At 48.7% G+C, this 20,150-nt stretch overlaps 1 pseudogene; it reads right to left on the bottom strand.

Annotated features, from left to right (window-relative positions):
* Nucleotides 1-1,009: 1,009 nt before the first annotated feature.
* LOC149344794 (uncharacterized) lies at nt 1,010-11,707 on the bottom strand (annotated as a pseudogene).
* Between the last annotated feature and the right edge of the window lie 8,443 nt (nt 11,708-20,150).

The raw sequence follows: 20,150 nt of genomic DNA, 5'->3' as shown, positions 1-20,150 counted from the left end.
TCGCGACACTATGTACTTCATTGCACGGGTGCTCACCAGCGACCTGCCCTCCGATCCCCTCTGCTTGGCCTGTCTCCGCCGGTTTCCGCAGCGTCTCTCCATCTCGCACTGCTCGGCCGGTCTCCCCGGCCTCTCTCGGTCTCTTTTCGGCGCCAAAAACTCGCCCTTACACCGCTTGCCCAGCACTTTGTGGGCACTTTTTGAAACCAATAGGAGGTGCCAATCAGGCGAATTTCATGGAAAGTGAAGGAGCCGATAGCACGCGGTCCTAATTGGTTTGTCTCGCGAGCACCACGCGAATTCCATGGAGGCGTTGACCAACACTGTTCCCACTTCGAGTTATTGACCAATTCGCTCTCACCGTACCATAAGCTTGCCGTCCCGGTTAGCTCGATTTGTAGAGCGACTGCTCCAGTGAAGTGGTGGTCCCTGGTTTGAACCCCGGACCAGGACGAACTTTTCTTTAAATGCAAAGTTACTTAGAAAGATATTTAGCTTTCCTTTGCAGCCCTATGGCTAGGCTTGGTGGATGCAAATGAGTTTTTACTCCGTTATTATAAACCTACTCCACCTGGAGGGATTCCCCTAAAACATTTGACCAGGGCGTTGCTTGTCACTTTGCAAAGATTTTGTTTGCAACTTTAAATGCGTTTTTCTTACAGAGACCAATGTGAAGTCACAACCATCATGAATGTTATTAGTATAGAAAACACTGAAGCACCTAGCTGTCCAGTTTCCTGGGACTAGTAGTGCATGATGTATGCATTCACCGAAAGGGCAGCAAGACTTGTGGTGCTTGGCATTTACATTTTACATGCCTATTAGTTGCACATACGTTTAAATAGGTGGTGGCCACACATGCACGTGGCTATAATGATATTGCATAGAAAAACACTCGCAGGCTAATGCAATACAAGACATTTAAATACCAAATATGTGTTAGTATGAACACATGGGAAAGCATGTCTTTGTCCTGCAGACCAATGTAACTGAAATAAGTCACCGAAAATCATACACAAGCGTAGTGCTCTTGATAGTTCTTGTAACATTCCAGAAGATGTGGCAGGATTTTGGAAATTCAAAGCAAGCTGTTAAAAGTGATCCTCTGAAAAGTGCAGTCTGTGCCATTATAAACCAAGAAATCACACCAGCAGAGTCCAATCAAAGTCATTTACCCCTACAAATGGTAAAAGTACTTTTTGGTTGCTTTAACAACTTCATTCATCAGGTACAACGGCTGTTCACCGAGTTGGTACATGCTTGAAGAAAACAGCGCAGCAACAGGGACAAGATTGAAGATGGGATACACGCTGATTAGCAACTGAAGGTTTCTTGCAAATGAACACAAAAACTATACTCTCCAGGACACGCGTGATGCACACAAACCACACTGATAAGATGTCAACTTCAGGCATGGTGGTCAAGATACAATAGTTCACAGTCATGAACGAGGGCGGTTGGGGCGCTTACACATGTGTCGCGGTTTTTATGAATATGAAATGCTTGGCTGATTTCTCTAATCAGACTATCTTTATTATTGTACAGGACCTTAGTATTGTTAAAATAGTGGAGTACAGGGTTCTGCAGCAGGCGATGAGGTGTTACGACGACATTCTTTGCAGTGCAAGGATAGGTTTGAGGAAGGCACCATTTCCAAAGAGATGTTGCGTTCACGTAAGCGGGCATTCAAGCAACTTCTCGTGAGGCCTATATGGCTCCTACCAGACGTGAAGCGAACACTATACACCTCACCCTTGGCACAAGGGACGAACTTTGAGCAGTGATTTACTTGAAGCTCTTTCTTTTTTTTCTTTTGTCTTTTTTTTCTTCTCTGGTTTCCCTATTAACCTTGGCGCAAATTTTGCCCAGCTTATTAGGTACTGAAAAAGTACGTCTACCCCATATCTGTGGCACGGCCGCTCAATGGAAAGCGCACTGGGTGCGGCCCGTCGCGTCGCCCGAAAGAGCCGTATTGCGCCTAGTTCTCGTCGCCACCGCTGCAGCGCCACCGCTCCGGGACGAGTCCGGGCTAGAGTGTACTAGAAAGGTTTCAGTTTTTGTATGTCCATGTCATACCAGCTCGCCGCTATGCCGTTGAGGAATCGTTTGACCGCATCTTTCATTTCGTCGTCATCAGTGAAGCGCCTTCCAGCGTGGTGTTCTTTTAGCTTTGGAAACAAGTGGTAGTCACTTGGTGTCAAGTCCGGACTGTAGGGGGAGTGCCTGATGACGTCCCTTACAAACTGTTCTAGGAGAGCGATGGTTTGACAGGCAACGTGGCGGCGAGCGTTGTTCCTCTTCTGCGAATTTGAATCGCCCGTCTGAGTTTCTAAAACGTTTCACAATATCTGTCCGCGTTTACTGTGGAGCCAGGAGTCATGAATTCTAACAACGATACCCATTTTCGATCCCAAAACGCAGATGCCTTTGCCGGCAGACTGCGCTTGCTTGAATTTTCGCGGCTTGGGCAAAGATGAGCGCAGCAATTCACGTGATTTTTGTTTAGTCTCAGGCGTGAAGTGGAATGTCTAGGTTTCATCACCCGTAACAAATACAAAAATGTCTCCGTTTCATCTCCAGAACGCGGATGGAATTCGCGGGAGGAGTCAACGCATTATTGTTGATGGTCGTCTGTGAGCATTCGCGCAACCCGTTTTGGGCACACCTTCCGATATTTCAACTTTGCTGTCAAACTCCTGTGAATAGTGCTTCTAGAAACGCCAGGAACCAATATGCACAGTTCGTCGAGTGTGATCCTCCGATATTGCCGCATCATTTCTTCGACCTCGGCGACTGTCTCATGAGAAATTGACGGTCTACCGCTTCTTCGTCGTGAATTCCAGTGCTACCAGCTGCGAACTCCCTACACCACTTGCGGAAGTTTTTAACATCCATGCAAGACTCTCCGTACAGTTCCATCAACTGGCGATAATTTTCGATTGGTTGAACGCCATTTGCGTGAACTTCGCTCCTGGCGGTAGCGACAAACGGGAGCTCCATTTCAAATGGTTGTCGGGCCAAGACTGACAGTCCCTTTCGCGCTGAGTCATGGCTTGTTTGGAAGACGGGGAACAATGAACACAGCAGTATAGCGAGCAGCCACGCATATAGTTTCCCTGCGGTCGCAGCCCTTTGGAGACCTTACTTTTGGAATTACCCTCGTAAATATACTACTGACACAAACAGATGCAAAACAAACAACACAAGACAGCCAGTTCAACCAGACTCCAGCAGGCTCGGCCAATGTTTTGCGTTTTATTTTGAAGCCACGTGATGCACCGAAGGAATTCAAGCCTATTTTACAAGCGAAGAACTTTCCTCGAAAGCGGTTTATGAGCAAGTATGATTTTTTTCCTGCGTAAGATTGATGTTTTCTGCCAAATTGGTCAGCAGTGGTCGCATTAGTTTGGTTAGAAAGGCTTTGCAGATGTCCTCGGTGTGACTGCGGTCTTCTCTCTCGCAAATCAACTCCGGACATTGCTCAAAATAGGGAAGAAGGGCTGAAACCACCATGTTGCATAGCTTGCTGCTTCTGCGGGAACTCATGGTAACCGATCTTCGGATCTTAGCGTTTGTGGTGCACAGCGGCACGCAGCAGTTGCGTGGCATGGTGTCGCATGCGCTTGGGACGCTGTCGACACAGGCACCGATGACAAGCACGCAGAACTAGCTGAACAACGCGGTCATGCAGAGCAGTAGAGCGAAAACACGTGCTAACACAGCCAGCGTACTCCTTCCGCGTCGTCTGGCCGTCCGTGCCGGCGGCGGCTTGTCACGGAGAGGTGGCGCCCCCGCGGAGAATAACGGCGGAAACTAGAACTTCTCCCAAAACGCGCTCCCCCACCCATTGGGGCGCGACGCGGCGGGCCGCACCAAGTGCGCCTCCATTGAGCGGCCGTGTCTGTGGCCTACCTGCTTTAAACGGTTGGACAACTGGTTAACGCAGGGAACGACAGCAAATTTCTTTTTTAACTGACTTGAAGGTTCTGGCGTCTCGTGCCTACAAGAGGATTTGATCTTTTTAAGTATTTTATTGCATGCAAGTATTATAGCATCGTCCGGAAAGCCTGCCGACCTCAGATTCAGAAGGAGGCATTTTGCAGATTTTTGAGGAGTGAGGCGAAGGCTTAAAATTCACCTTTGAAACACCGCAAAAGAATGAGCTGCAATTCCTCAATATAAGATTGGTTTCAAAACCAGACCATGTTTGCTGGTCTTTCTTTCAGAGATCAATGAAGCCCTTGCTCAGTTACCGTTATGGCCATTCCAAGGTAGTCAAATGTGGTACAGCTTTTTCTTGTTAAGTTCTGCAATTAACATTTCATGTGTGCATGCTATCAGTCAGAGTTTAATCAACAGGCTCAGAGGCTGAGGTCGGCAGCCTTTCCAGATGATGCTATAATACTTGCATGCAATAAAATACTCAAAAAGATTAAGTCCTATTGTAGGCACGAGGCGCCAGAACTTTGCGTGTGCCCCACGTTCACCAGTTCTCCCACCGTTTAAATCAGGTAGGCCACAAATATGGGGTAGACGTACTTTTTTAAGCTAATGAGGTGGCCAAAATTTGGGCCATGGTTGATAGGGACACGACAGATGAAAAACAAAAAGAAAAAAAGGAAAACAGAAGTGACTTAAAGTTCGTCCCTTGTGCCAAGGGTGTGGTGTGCAGTGTTCTGTTCACGTGCGGCAAGAACTACATAGGCCACACGGGAAGGTGCCTCAATATCCGCTTACGTGAAGATAACACCACTTTGAAAGGGGACCCTTCCCCAAAACTAGCCTTGCATTACAAAGAATGTCGTCGTAACACTTCCACGCCTGCTGCAGAACCATGTACTCAACATTTTAACGATACTGAGGTCTTGTAGAATCACAAAGATGAACTTAGAAATCAGCGAAGCTTTTTGTATTCACGAAACCCTCCACACATGCGTAAGCACCCCATCCGTCCTCACTCATGACTGTGAACTATTGTATCGTGACTACCCCGAACAAAGTTGACATCTTACCAGTGTTGTTGGCGTAGATCATGCGTGCTCCTGGTTCTAAAGAAAGTATATTTTTGCGTTCCTTTCCAACAAACCTTCAGTTGCGACTCAGCGCATGTCCCGTCTTCTCATTTGTCCCTGTTTCTGCGCTGTTTTCTTCAAGCATTCATCAGGTAGGATGCCGTATTCACTGCATATTTATTTATCACTCCGTTCTTTGGCAGCTGAGATGGTCTTGACTTCAAGGAGACCAAAGTCTTCTCTCTTTTCTACAAAACGGTCAGGAGTTGCACCAAGAACAGGGACACAAGGGTTGCCACACAAACCACAGCAGTAAATCCTCTGGAATCTGGCTGTAGCTGAACAGCCTCTTAACAAACTTCTCGTCAGCCGACTTCTGCTGTGACACCACATCTCTGAAGTGTGAAGCGGTGAGTCGCTTGGACATTTCAAAGCTCCATGCAGTACACCCGCTCTGCATCTTAGTCGCTTGCTCAAGGGCTCATGAGTCTTCGAAAGTAAGCTCACAAGAGACGAACTTGTGCTCAGCTGGCCCATGCATAACCCACAGGGCTTGCACTAATAACCTGATTGCCGTCTGGCTAAGAGCCGCCTCCTGAAGTGTTCTTTTCCCTGGTATGGACAGAAAGTTGTAGTCCTCCACCGTCTTGCTTACCACGGCGATTAGAATATTTTTCTGCGTCTGATGCATTCCTTTAATACGGTATTCTGTCACTCTCAGGCAAACTGTGATTTCTTGACTGACATGCCTGCCAGCTTTCATTAATATTGTAAGCACAACATGCGACCTTCGTCTTCATCTGTACATATCCATCATCATCGCTCAAAGCACAACATGCGACCTTCGTCTTCATCTGTACATATCCATCATCATCGATCATCTTCTTCTTCGAAGGGTTGGTCGCCATACTTGCGGGTGCCATTAAAGCTCGCTCCATCCTGCGCTCTGTCTCCTGTCTCACAAGTGGTGGAGTGTGCTCTCGATCCCTGCGTCCTCTCCGCCGCCAGACTGCAGCTACGTTCCGGTCGCCACCTGCTCGTACCATCCGCACCGATGGCTACCGTCAGCGACAACACCACTCGTACTCCCGGTGGGCCCCCCGTTCTTCTTCCTCTCGATTCGAACCGTCTGGAGCCAGCAATGATGAGCCAACCCGGTTCTTCCCAACCTTCTGGACACCCCACTTGGACCATCACCACCCTCCAGCGCGAGCCTCCCATTTTTGCTGGTCTTCGTGGGGACGATGTCGAGGACTGGCTCGACCAATATAACCAGGTCAGTGCCTATAATCGTTGGGACTCAGCGATGAAACTTGTAAACGTGTCGTTCTACCTCACTGCCGTGGCCAAGACTTGGTTCGTCAACCACAAAGATGCCATCCCGGACTGGGCTCACTTCTCGGCACAGATACGACAAATCTTTGGCACATCTGGTGCAAGCCCCGCTGTCTACAAAAAAAAGCTAGATACGCGCGTTCAGCTACCCGGTGAGTCCTACACATCCTACATTGAAGACGTGCTTGCCCTGTGTCGACGTGTCGACAGCGCTATGTCAGAGAACGATCGGGTACGTCATCTTCTGAAAGGGCTTGGGTCATTTGCCTTCAACACGCTTGCTGCTCAGAATCCAACGTCAGTCCAAGACATCCGAACAACTTGCCATCGTCTTGACGACCTTCAGTCGCTTCGATTAACAGACACCTGGGACACCCCACTTTCACCCGACGTGGACTTACGCTCCCTTATTCGCTCCATCATCCGGGAGGAACTGCACGGCTCCACCTTACCGCCAGTTGAGTCCCACCTGCCTCCAGCCCCGTCGTCCTCGCCTTTGCGTGATCTCATCAAAGACGAGCTCGCTTCGGTCACTCGCCCCTTGGCTGCGGAACCACCTGTACCGCGTTTTGTGCCTACCTATGCCCAGGTTGCTGCGACGCCTCCTGCTGCTGTTTACCCGTCGCATCCACAGCCCGTCCAGCAAACTCCGGTCTCTGTGTCCCCGAGCCCCGCTATGTGTCCTGTTTGGAGTCCGCCTGCACGTCGGCCGGTGTGTCACTACTGCGGAATTCGCGGGCATGTTGCCCGTGTGTGCCGTCGGCGTCAACGCGACGAGCGCGAGTGGTACCCAGACTTTCGCAACGGAGCTACGTACTCGTCACCTGCTTACCGTCCGGCGTTTGCCTCCAGTCCTCCTCGTCGCCCATCGTACGGGGACTTCTCCCAAGACGCCCCGCACTCGTCGTACGCCTACCGCCCACCGTTTGCTGACCCTACCAATTATCGTCCCTCCTATCCCTCTACCTCTCCGGACCGCTCCTCGACCGACAGGCCGTCGCGCCGCCGCTCCCCATCGCCTTTCCGCCGCTCGTCGTCGCCTCTACGTTCACCATCCTCCCAGACAACTGGCCACACGGAAAACTAAATTGTGCAGTTTCCGGAGGTAAAACTGCACCGCACGCCGCCCTCTCAATTCCTCCTGCACAGCCATCGAACATGTTAACCGTTGACATTGAAGGCACTGTAGTAGAAGCATTGATCGATACGGGCGCCGCCATTTCTGTAATTAGTTCTGATTTATGTTCTCGTCTTCGCAAGGTGCGCACCCCTTACAGTGGTCCTTCTCTCCGTGCTGCCAATGATGAATCAATCCGTCCTTCCGGATTGTGTACGGCACGAGTCACTATCGACGGCATCCTGCACTACATAGTATTTGCTGTGCTTCCCTCCTGTGCTTATCCCCTCATCCTCGGCTGGGACTTCCTCCACTCTGCGCAAGCTGTAATTACCTGCTGTCCCCCTACTCTACAGGCTTCTGCATCCGACCTTTCAGCCATTTCTGTCCTGCCTTCTCATCATCTGGTTACCACCGCTGATCATGTACTTTACCCCGGCTGCGAAGATGTCCTCTCTGTTGCTTCTGCCCACGTCAACGCTGGGGACGTTTTCGTCACACCAAGCCCCCGTCTTCTCTCAAGGGGCATCTTTCTCGTCGCGTCCCTGCTTCGCTTCACCAATGGGTCTTCACTACTGACTGCCTTTAACACTACGCCGGAACCTATTCTTCTGCGTCAAGGCACAGCCATCGCTTCTGTGGATACCACTCAACCTGTGGCCGTTCTTTCCTCTGCCCCATCAAGCTTCGCTCTTTCGACCCCTGCCTCTGCCTCTGCATCTATTTCAGCTGCTATCAGCCCCGGTCTAACCCCGACTCAAAAAGATGAATTGCTTGCCGTCTTGACCAAGCATGCCGCTTCCTTCGATACCCAGGCAACAACCTTGAGCCAAACCACCGCAGCTAAGCATCGCATCTACACAGATGGTTCGGGCATTATTCGCCGTCGCCCGTATCGTGTGTCTTCTAGTGAGCGCAAGGTTATTCAAGATAACGTAGCCGACATGCTCAAGCGCCACATCATACGCCCTTCTTCGAGTCCTTGGTCTTCGCCTGTTGTGCTCGTTCAAAAGAAGGATGGCTCAGTACGCTTTTGTGTTGACTATCGCGCCCTTAACAAGATCACTAGAAAAGATGTTTATCCGCTGCCTCGGATTGATGACGCCCTCGACTGTCTCCAAGGTGCACAATTTTTCTCTAGTCTCGACCTAAGATCCGGATACTGGCAAATACCAATGCATGAGGCCGACAAGGAAAAAACTGCTTTCGCCACTCCCGACGGATTATACGAATTCAACGTTATGCCGTTCGGCCTATGCAATGCTCCGGCCACGTTCGAGCGCATGATCGACACCGTTCTCCGAGGCCTGAAGTGGAAAACGTGCCTATGCTACCTCGACGACATAGTCATTTTTTCTTCGACTTTTTCTGAACACCTTGTTCGTCTCGATGAAGTATTAAGCGCACTTTCTGAGGCCGGCCTACAGTTAAACACCAAGAAATGTTGCTTTGCTTCCACTTCTATCAAGATACTCGGTCACGTCGTTAGCCAGAAGGGTGTAAAGCCTGATCCCGACAAAGTGGCTGCAGTTTTGCATTTTCCTCGCCCATCGCGCGTCAAAGACCTGCGCAGTTTTCTGGGGCTAGCGTCATACTTCCGGCGCTTCATACGCAACTTTGCCTCTATTGCGGCCCCTTTGCATAAGATCCTCTGCGCTGACCAGCCGTTTGTTTGGTCTGAGGCCTGTGAGGTCGCTTTTACTACCTTAAAGAAGGCTCTCACATCTGATCCGATACTGGCACATTTCGACGACAATGCTCCAACGATTTTACACACGGACGCCAGTGGACACGGCATTGGTGCCGTTCTTCTGCAGCGGCAGCACTCTTCGTGCGAGCAAGTCATCGCCTACGCCAGTCGTACACTGACTGCAGCGGAGCAGAACTACACGATAACTGAGCAAGAGTGCCTCGCTGTTGTCTGGGCCATTCAGAAATTTCGCCCTTATTTGTGCGGCCGCCAGTTCACAGTTGTCACTGACCATCATGCCCTGTGCTGGTTGTCCTCGCGGAAAAACTTGTCCGGCCGCCTCGGCCGCTGGATTCTCCGTCTCCAGGAATATGACTTTACGGTCACCTATAAATCGGGCAAGAAACACCAGGACGCCGATGCGCTATCTCGTTGTCCCCTCACCCAAACCCAACCTCCGCATCCGCAACCCGTGTCCTCCGAATCCTCAAACTGCCAAACTACCCCTTCGACGGCTATTTCAACCTTGACCGCCGCATCCATTGACTTGATGCCAGCTCCCAGTCTTGGCGATCTCGCCTCAGCGCAGCGGGCCGACCCTTACTGCCGGACTCTTATCGACCGTCTGAGCGGTGCTACGCGGCCACCGAATGCCCGCCTACGTCGCCAACTTAACTCTTTCAAGCTAGTCGACAACATCCTTCTTTGGCACAATTACAGCCCCTTCGGTGACTCATGGGTGCCTGTCGTACCCCGTTCTCTTCGCCGAGAAGTTTTGCAGGCCTTTTATGATGACCCCCCGGCTGGCCACTTAGGCTTTCAGAAAACTTATGACCGCATCAAGCGCCGTTTCTTTTGGCCTGGCCTCTCAACCGCTGTTGGAAAATATATTGCGTCTTGCATCTCTTGCCAACGTCGTAAACGGAGCACGTCTGCCCCTGCGGGCCTTCTACAGCCTCTCCCCTGTCCTTTCTCCCCTTTTGAAGTCGTTGGGATTGACCTCTACGGTCCCTTACCATTAACACCAACGGGCAACCGTTGGATCGTCACTGCCATCGACCACTTAACTAGATACGCTGAAACGGCCCCTGTTCCTTCCGGCTCTGCTTCAGAGATCGCCCACTTCTTCCTGAACGCCATCCTTCTGCGCCATGGAGCTCCTCGTGTCCTTATTAGTGACCGCGGCAAGTCCTTCCTCTCCAGCATCCTTGCCGAAGTTCTTCACGCCTCCAGAACCGTGCACAAAACCTCTTCAGCTTATCACCCTCAGACCAATGGGCTCACAGAGCGCTTTCGTCGCACGCTGTCCGATATGCTAGCCACCTACATCCAGCCCGACCACACCAACTGGGACACCATGCTTCCCTTCGTTACCTTTGCATACAATAGTGCCGTGCAAAGAACCACCAACTTCTCCCCATTCTTCCTTGTGTATGGACGTCAACCTACCTTCACCCTCGAAGCGTCTTTCTTCTCCGCCCCCTCAACCTCTTCCAGACTCTCTCACGAACAGTTTACTTCTCGTCTTACCTACTGCCGTGCCATTGCCCGCCTGAATACCGACGCCTCCCAAGCCTCTCGGAAAAACACCTATGATCTCTCCCACCGTGCCGTATTTTTTCACCCTGGTGATGAGGTACTGCTGTGGACTCCAGTGCGTACCCCGGGATTGTGTGAAAAATTTTTGAGCCGTTATATTGGTCCGTATACTGTACTCGAACAAACGTCCCCGGTGAACTATCGCGTTGCCCCTGTTCATCCTGTTAATGATCGTCGTTGCCGAGGTGCCGAGATTGTTCATGTTTCCCGCCTCAAACCCTTTGCCCGTCGCCCTACTGTGCTCTAATCTGCGCCCGGGCCGGTCGCTTTCGTACGCGAGGGGAGAAAGTGTAAGCACAACATGCGACCTTCGTCTTCATCTGTACATATCCATCATCATCGCTCAAAGCACAACATGCGACCTTCGTCTTCATCTGTACATATCCATCATCATCGATCATCTTCTTCTTCGAAGGGTTGGTCGCCATACTTGCGGGTGCCATTAAAGCTCGCTCCATCCTGCGCTCTGTCTCCTGTCTCACAATATATATTTCACAAGACGCAGATGTGAGAACTCATGTGTGTGCACTCTGGCCCTCCTATCCCCAGTACCTCACGCTCTGGGTCTGTTTGTACAAGACTGCGTGTCTCGCACGTAGGCTGCCCAGCTCCCGCCCGGCAGTTGATGGTTTTTTGAACTGTAGTCCCATTTTATGAGAGAACAGCAGTTGCATTGTATAATTTCATCAAAGGTAACGTTGTTTCCATGGTTGCTTGAACATAAGTGTACCTGTGAGCCTTGCAAATATGGACGTTGTGAACCTTCTTTCATTTAAACATCACGTATCTGCTTAGAGTATGGTTCTAAGCACCATGTGGATTATGATGCGCCAGGATTTCTTGCCCTGAGAACCAATCCGTTACGTCTTTTAACTGCTTTGTCCATGGCCCTTTGGGTTACTTTGCTTGAAGAGGAAGTGCACTATGAATGACTGGCAGTGGTACCTGCAACATGGGCATATGCAAGTGTTAGATTGTTTCCTTTGGCACTCCCCATACAAAGAGGGCATGGAAGCATACACAACAGATCATGAGATCACCGGTGCGATCTTGAAATAAACCGAGTATGCATAAGTTCTGTCTTGGTCACTTGCGACAAGGATGTTTAAATGAAACGCTGAATCCGTTTCGTTTACTACACGCTTCCGTGAAAAATGTTGCACAAGGACGAGCTCGGTAAAGCACTAGCTAAATAAAAATCTGAGGCCGCCCTAGTACAAGGCAGTGGCGCGTCCACGCTCTTCAAGTTAGCCAAAACATCCGCCCCAATTTTTTTCGCGCACGTTCACGCCACTTCTAGCCACCGAGTCAGCTGCATAATTTGGCTGCGTCTAACTGCACGCCTTAAAAAGCCCATTACTCTGGGCTGTCAGACGGAGGTTCTCGTATTGCTTTCAAGTAAAATTTTTGTGTCGTATGTTAGATGCATGCGAAGCAAAAGGTAAAAGGTTTTAATTTGTATTTCAACAAAAGTGCCGTGAGTTTCTTGCGCTCTGTGTATTTTGTAAGAATGCGGAAACTGTATGTCACTCCCAACAAAAACAAATTGTTCAAAAACGTAGTTTTCATGTCCATGTGGACAAGATGCAACAAGCTGTGCTCTAACTTTACTTGAATAAAAAGGTAAACAGTGGGTTTGCAGTTTAGAGATACGTAGTTATGGTATTAAAAAAACACGTTCATTTGCTTTTATTGTCACTATAAGAAAATCTTGTCACATTGAATATGTTTATGGGGATGCAACACAAAACGTTAAACAAGAAATCACACATTTATGACATGGCAAGTAGAGCAAATTGTTACACTTTGGGCAATTAATGCGACGCCAGTTCTAAAGCTTCAATTAGAAATTATGCTCTCAAATGTGTTGTGTCGACACACTCGCTGGGCGTCAGAAAAATTCAGTGTTATTTATTCATTTTTGTTTTTGTCCTGTTACGGCCGTACTTAGGCTTATCATGACATCAGGTATCTTCTCTTGGAAGATTCGACGTATCGTGAGGCGATCGTGCAAGAGCTGGACTAGAAATTTATTTGAATGCAGTGCCACAGTCGTATTCTAAGAGGACGATTGCAATAATTAGTTCCGATATGACTCATCAGTTCACTGCAGTACAGCTCCATTAAGCACTTTATGGCTGTCTTAGGCATGCCACGCAACTAGCGTGGTCCAACCTCAATCATCAGCACGGCAGCAAACTTGAAAGTAAATTCTTTTCGCACAGTCCCTGTCACCTTTTGGGCCGTCCTCTTCCTTAGTGCGCAGGAAGGCTGTTGGTGGGGAAGCCATCGAGCATGCGCTAGAAGCATGATCCTTGTAACTCACTGCAATGAACGAATTTTTTTAATTCTTTGGCAGCTTCATTTATGAATATTTGTTAAGTAGAGTTGTGCATCCACAGCGGCGGCGACTGGATAGTGGGTTGCTTATGTTGCACCTGCCGACTTCGAAAGCTGGATGCCAATGTTCGAAAGCTGGATGCGAGTGTTGGAAAGCTGGGAAGCCATTCTGAGACCTTTACTGGCCCATGTCGCGGAAGAAACGCCAGTCCTGCGCTGACCGCTCGATCAACCGAACATCCGTGCGTGTGTGCGTGCGCGTTTATTGTGCAGACTTGAACTGACCGTGCGCGACCAGAAACAAAAATTAGTGGGCATGGGAGAAGCGTCGAAGACCTTCCAGACCTTTGAAACTACTCAAGATCTCCACCGGAGGGGCTATACTGCTGATATTGTCACTTAGAATTATTTGTTGCACGAGTTGGTTCATTTCTGGTAAAGGCATATACTTTCATGAAAACACAGCACAGAAATGAAGAAACGACATGTACGAGGCGCAACTTGAAACTGGTTTTGTTTTCAAAAAGGCAGCTACTTATATGCCTGTGAGGGCAATTACAAAGGGGAAAAAGTTTCAAACACTCGCTCACTTCGTGGTAGCTATCAGGTCGTTCTGGTTTATGAATCCTTTACTTTTCTTGACAGTGCTTTTGCTAGGAAGAGTAGATTTTAGGCACTGACCTGTTTTAGTGTGTTTGTCATGTTTTTAGGTTTATTGACTTTGCTTGTTCTAACATATGTTTTCGATACTGCTTTTGCTACAACAGAGTTGTAGACACTGCTATCGATAGGATATGCTATAACGATTTGGCTAGTTTGTCTTCGACAGTGCTTTTGCTACAACAGGTTTCTGACGCTGAGTTGGTAAATTATAATCCACATACCTTCATTGTTCACCGCATGATTCATCGCTTTTTCCTGCTGCATTGGGGGTTGATGTATATCAGATTTAGATGCGATCACTATGGAAACACTTTTGGTCACGTATAAATGACACTAAGTAAGCACGTGTTTTAAATTTTTTCATCTTTGTGATTGCCGTCACTAGTATATAAGTCGCTGCCTTCATGAAAACAAAACCAGTTGGAAGTTGCGCCTCGTACATGTCATATGTGTTTCTTCTTTTTTTGTCCTGTGTATTCACGCAAGTACACACTTTTACCAGATATTATCTTGAAGTTTATACACGCTCCAAAAGGGTCATAGCACTCCCAACGCCGCATGGACGACGAACACAACGGGACCTCGCCTGTATTACCGATGGCTTCCCCCTCCTGTGACACAGACTCCAAACTAGCGATTTGTCACCTTCTGTGGGAATGTGCTGGGTTGCACAAGTCCACGCCCAGTTTCTCACTACGGATGTTCTGCACAAGTCCGCACCCAGTTTCTCACTACGGATGTTCGCTATTTGCAGGACTGAATCCTGGCTGCCTCGGAGCTCCACGTGCGTCAAACACAGGATTCTCATTGTAGGATTTCTCATTAGGCGAATGTAAAGCTTATCCTACCAATCGACCTCTTCCTCATGAGGAGGAACTGTTGCGGGAAAAAAAACTTTCCGTCAGATAAGAAAGACAACGCACTCGAACTGCCTTTCTGGACTGCCCTTGAGAGCGCCTGGAGAAGGACGACAACACGTGTCTGCATTATGCGTCTTCAAGGCGCGAGTCATTGGAACGGAATTTCACCGAATTGCGCTGCAATTCGACTTCGCCGTAAATTGCAGCGTTGTATTGTTGAAGAAATGCAATATTACCAGTGGAAAAAAATATCAAATTTCTATATTCACCTGTGCGATCGCAGCAAAGAACGCTGCCCCGCAGATATGGCTATCACAAGTACCGACACGGCTCACCATTCGCCCCACGCATGCTACAATCGCTATAATGTCCACGAGTAGCTAGAGGATGAGGTACCTCGGCATAACCACGTTATCATTCTCAGCGATAGCTCAGCAAGTCATATTAAGAGCGGGTTTGAACTTCTCGACCTTCAGCTGAACAATTACAGCATTTACAAAAGGGAAAGTTGAGCTAGTTGGTATTTCGAGCTAGTATGCGTGATGTAACCGCTCAAACAAGCAAAAAAGCCGCGCTCTCTCCTGTTTGTTTCCTTCCTATATATGTCTTTTAGTTTGCTTGGTTCCATCGTCCATTCCAACAAATACAGGCCTGCTAAGTAAAAGCTCTGTGCAAATCGGCATGGTAAAAACAGCAGCGGAGGCTTAAGCTACGTCTAGACGGAAGCGTCAGACAACTCGGGATAACTTCCGCACGCACGCTACATTTGCCATCTATCCAGCGTGAGAAATGGTAAAAGTCCTCAGTAAAAGCTGCTGAAGACGACATCTTACACTATGGATGGAGAACACTAACGGGCTCACGCACGAAGAACAGGGGAAGCGGAAATGACACGTGGCGCTTAGAGAGCGTACCAGAGAGAAAGGGAAGAACGCGGTCGGCGACGGACGTCTTTCGTATCTGCTGGCGCCCGTAGTTCCCATGCTTGGGCCTCAGCCGCAGACGTCCGGACTACCAGACCTGGGCGGCCCACCGTTGACAGCCTGAGCGACAAAGCCCAGACGCCACTGCTGCCTTGCTGCCTTTCCAGTGTTCGGCAGCCTGTGAACACGAGCACCCTCCCTCCCCGCCTCTACCGCCGCTTTCCCGGGCTACGTTACCTGGGGACCGCGCCTGGGTCCCATGGAAGTAAAGGGTCAATGCGGCGGTGCTCGTTTCTGTCCGGAACCCTGACGTACACCTCCCGCCAACCCTGTGGCACTAACGCCTGCGTGGACACCGCCGTCCACCCTACGTCTCCGTGAGAGCACAAACCTGAGCAAACAGGCTGCGCCGATGCCCCGCCAAACCCCCTGTGTTATGCGCCACCTACCTGGCTCAGCATTAGAAGAGTAAAACATTTGTGAACCTTTCTCTTCCCTTTTTGAGTTCACTATTTTGGCTGTTGCGCATGTTTTTTTTTTATTTCGTGTATCTGTCTAAGTGTTTTTTTCTCACTACTTCAATTAGTTTCTTTTCACATATGTGATTTTTTTTTGTGACCGAACAGCGCAAAACACCGGGACAAGAGACAAGCGCTGACTACTTACAACTGGTTTTTATTTCGAAGAAACACTGCTTCTTATACCTTCTTCCCCCTCAAAAAAACACAACAAATGCGTCACAACCATATCGTTCAAGCGTCCAAAAAAAAACATAAGATAAATAATCACAGAGATTTATAATCACATTTTTAACATTTCAAATTCTTTCTTAGTCAAAGCAACAGACGGCGTGCTGACACAATCGTCGCGCAGACTCGCTATCGAAGCTGCCTCGATTATTTCCCTGACTAACTGGTCTTTGTGATTAGCCAAAACTTTGCATTTCTGGAAAACAGGTGCGCAACTTGTTGAAGGGCAATCTCTGCAATGAATTACCAGGTTCCGGCAAGCTTACTCGAAATTAGATTTGTGTTCTAGTAGCCTTTCGTTCATGCACCTACCAGTCTGCCCTATGTATTGTTTACCACATGCCACTGGCAACGAAAAACAAGGCCTTCGGTGCACTCCACAAAGGGGGTTCGATGCTTTATCGTGCATTCCTGCTTCTTTTTGGTCGGGTCGGAATTGACTCGTCTGCACAGACTTTTGAGTTTGTTAGGAGCAGTCATCACTACATTCACGCCAGCTTTTCGACCTATGCTCTTCAGGCGATGGGAAACGTTGTGAATATACGGTATTGCTACTACCGGCCTCCTTTCTTTTTGTTTCTTTGCCTCATCTTGCTGCTCGGGCCTAGCCTGCATCAGATGCTTTTTCATCTGCTTGGCAACAGAAACCAAAAGGTGCGAGTGGTAACCCGAGTTGCCAAGCCGTTCAGCCTGGCGAAGAAAGCTCACTTCCATTTTGTGAGCACATGATTTCCTCAAGGCATTTGTGAGGCACAAGTTCACAATAGCCCTCTTGGTCAGCTTAGGGTGAGCTGATTGGAAGGGCATTGGCGCTTTCTCCCCTCTGGGCTCATAGGCCCAGTAGCCATGCCCTCTAGCGAACTCAAGTCTCAGGTCTAAAAACCTTAGTGACCCTTGAGCAGGAAGCTCGTGCGTGACAATAAGTGGCTGCAAAGCCTGTGCAAAGCGACCCACCTCCTCCATTACTGTTTCTAACGTATTCGCGCGTTGGCCATCACAAAGAACCAGGTAGTCATCAACGTACCTAAATACCTTTTATACGCTTGTACCAGCGAGGGTTTGGTTCAGGAACCTGTCTTTTCGCGCCAAGTACAAATCACTGAGTAGAGGCGCTATGCACGAGCCAATGCAAACACCGCGTTTCTGGAGATACACTTTTTCTTCCCAGAAGACGTAAGTCGACCTGAGGTACACTGATAATAGTTCCAAGAACCCTCTAATAGACATTCCACAGGCGTTTTGGAATGCAACAGCACCATGCGTATCTATGTATTCTTCTACAGACACCATTAGCTCGTCATGCGGTATGGAATAGTAAAGATCTTTTACATCAACTGAGCATGCGGCGAAGTCACTGCTAGAATTGTCATTTAAAAATCTGGCTATATCGGTCCTCGGACATCCTCGGACGATATAGCCAGATTTTTAAATGACAATTCTAGCAGTGACTTCGCCGCATGCTCAGTTGATGTAAAAGATCTGTACTATTCTATACCGCATGACGAGCTAATGGTGTCTGTAGAAGAATGCATAGATACGCATGGTGCTGTTGCATTCCAAAACGCCTGTGGAATGTCGATTAGAGGGTTCTTGGAACTATTATCAGTGTACCTCAGGTCGACTTACGTCTTCTGGGAAGAAAAAGTGTATCTCCAGAAACGCGGTGTTTGCATTGGCTCGTGCATAGCGCCTCTACTCAGTGATTTGTACTTGGCGCGAAAAGACAGGTTCCTGAACGAAACCCTCGCTGGTACAAGCGTATAAAAGGTATTTAGGTACGTTGATGACTACCTGGTTCTTTGTGATGGCCAACGCGCGAATACGTTAGAAACAGTAATGGAGGAGGTGGGTCGCTTTGCACAGGCTTTGCAGCCACTTATTGTCACGCACGAGCTTCCTTCTCAAGGGTCACTAAGGTTTTTAGACCTGAGACTTGAGTTCGCTAGAGGGCATGGCTACTGGGCCTATGAGCCCAGAGGGGAGAAAGCGCTAATGCCCTTCCAATCAGCTCACTCTAAGCTGACCAAGAGGGCTATTGTGAACTTGTGCCTCACAAATGCCTTGAGGAAATCATGTGCTCACAAAATGGAAGTGAGCTTTCTTCGCCAGGCTGAACGGCTTGGCAACTCGGGTTACCACTCGCACCTTTTGGTTTCTGTTGCCAAGCAGATGAAAAAGCATCTGATGCAGGCTAGGCCCGAGCAGCAAGATGAGGCAAAGAAACAAAAAGGAAGGAGGCCGGTAGTAGCAATACCGTATATTCACAACGTTTCCCATCGCCTGAAGAGCATAGGTCGAAAAGCTGGCGTGAATGTAGTGATGACTGCTCCTAACAAACTCAAAAGTCTGTGCAGACGAGTCAATTCCGACCCGACCAAAAAGAAGCAGGGATGCACGATAGAGCATCGAACCCCCTTTGTGGAGTGCACCGAAGGCCTTGTTTTTCGTTGCCAGTGGCATGTGGTAAACAATACATAGGGCAGACTGGTAGGTGCATGAACGAAAGGCTACTAGAACACAAATCTAATTTCGAGCAAGCTTGCCGGAACCTGGGAATTCATTGCAGAGATTGCCCTTCAACAAGTTGCGCACCTGTTTTCCAGCAATGCAAAGTTTTGGCTAATCACAAAGACCAGTTAGTCAGGGAAATAATCGAGGCAGCTTCGATAGCGAGTCTGCGCGACGATTGTGTCAGCACGCCGTCTGTTGCTTTGACTAAGAAAGAATCTGAAATGTTAAAAATGTGATTATAAATCTCTGTGATTATTTATCTTATGTTTTTTTTTGGACGCTTGAACGATATGGTTGTGACGCATTTGTTGTGTTTTTTTGAGGGGGAAGAAGGTATAAGAAGCAGTGTTTCTTCGAAATAAATACCAGTTGTAAGTAGTCAGCGCTTGTCTCTTGTCCCGGTGTTTTGCGCTGTTCCGTCACAAATGAATAACCAACATGCCCAAGCTGCTGTCCTGGCTAATTTTCTCATATGCCACCTCGTTTGTCTTTCTTACCATCTAGCGTCCAACTGGAGTAAGAACCAAAGGTGGTCGAAACTTCCGGAGCCCTTCACTGTGGCGACCTTCATAGCCTGCGTCGCTTAGGCGCGCTAAAACTCCGTTAACCATGAGCCAGTCTTCAGCTGCTTGAACTGTCTTATCCGCTGGCAGTTATATTTTCTCTGTGGGGTTAGACGCTTTTATACTTTGGTGTTTCTGTGTTTCTTAATTACATCTTTCGACTCCTGAGATAGCTTGCCGGTGTTCTGTCGAACCATCGTAATATTTACTTCTACGGCACACTCCTTAATGATAGCTGTGTGATTACTGTTATTTGTGTGAACATTAAGATCGTCTTCTATCGTGAAATGTGAATGTCTGTTCTACAGCGATATCCTGAATTTCTCGCACGCAACCGTCACCGTTCGGAGGGCCCCACACCTGAGTCTCATGCCCACCACGTTTGTCGTCTTCTCGCAAAACTGCAGCGCGCCGTAACATTTCATAACAAGCCTTCCTTCCCTCGGTTCTGGCAAGTTTAATGGCATAGGCAACATAAGAGTTCTCGCGCAGCTTCCGCCCTCTCCATTCCTTTACGTTCGACGTGTCATCAGCAGTAATACACTACATACTAAGTCCTCCACTGTACGCAAGGGTGGCGCTGGTTAATAATCTCAAATGTTTGGTTACACGCAACATAAATATCATTTAAATTAGAATACTGGACAGGCGCCTCCAAAGCTTAGTTGTTAACGCACCGGGTGAGAAATTCGGAGTTGGTAGCTTTACATCCCACCGGTGGCATGTGGTAGTTTTTACGAGCGCTAGCACTTATAGTGGCCATTCCGTCCGTCCGTCCGTCCGTCCGT

This window comes from Amblyomma mixtum, chromosome 5, assembly GCF_055824585.1.
Source record: "Amblyomma mixtum isolate Tamu chromosome 5, ASM5582458v1, whole genome shotgun sequence".
NCBI lineage: Eukaryota > Metazoa > Arthropoda > Arachnida > Ixodida > Ixodidae > Amblyomma > Amblyomma mixtum.
Note: the sequence above shows the minus strand (reverse complement) of the source record. Positions and strands in the feature narration are given on the sequence as shown.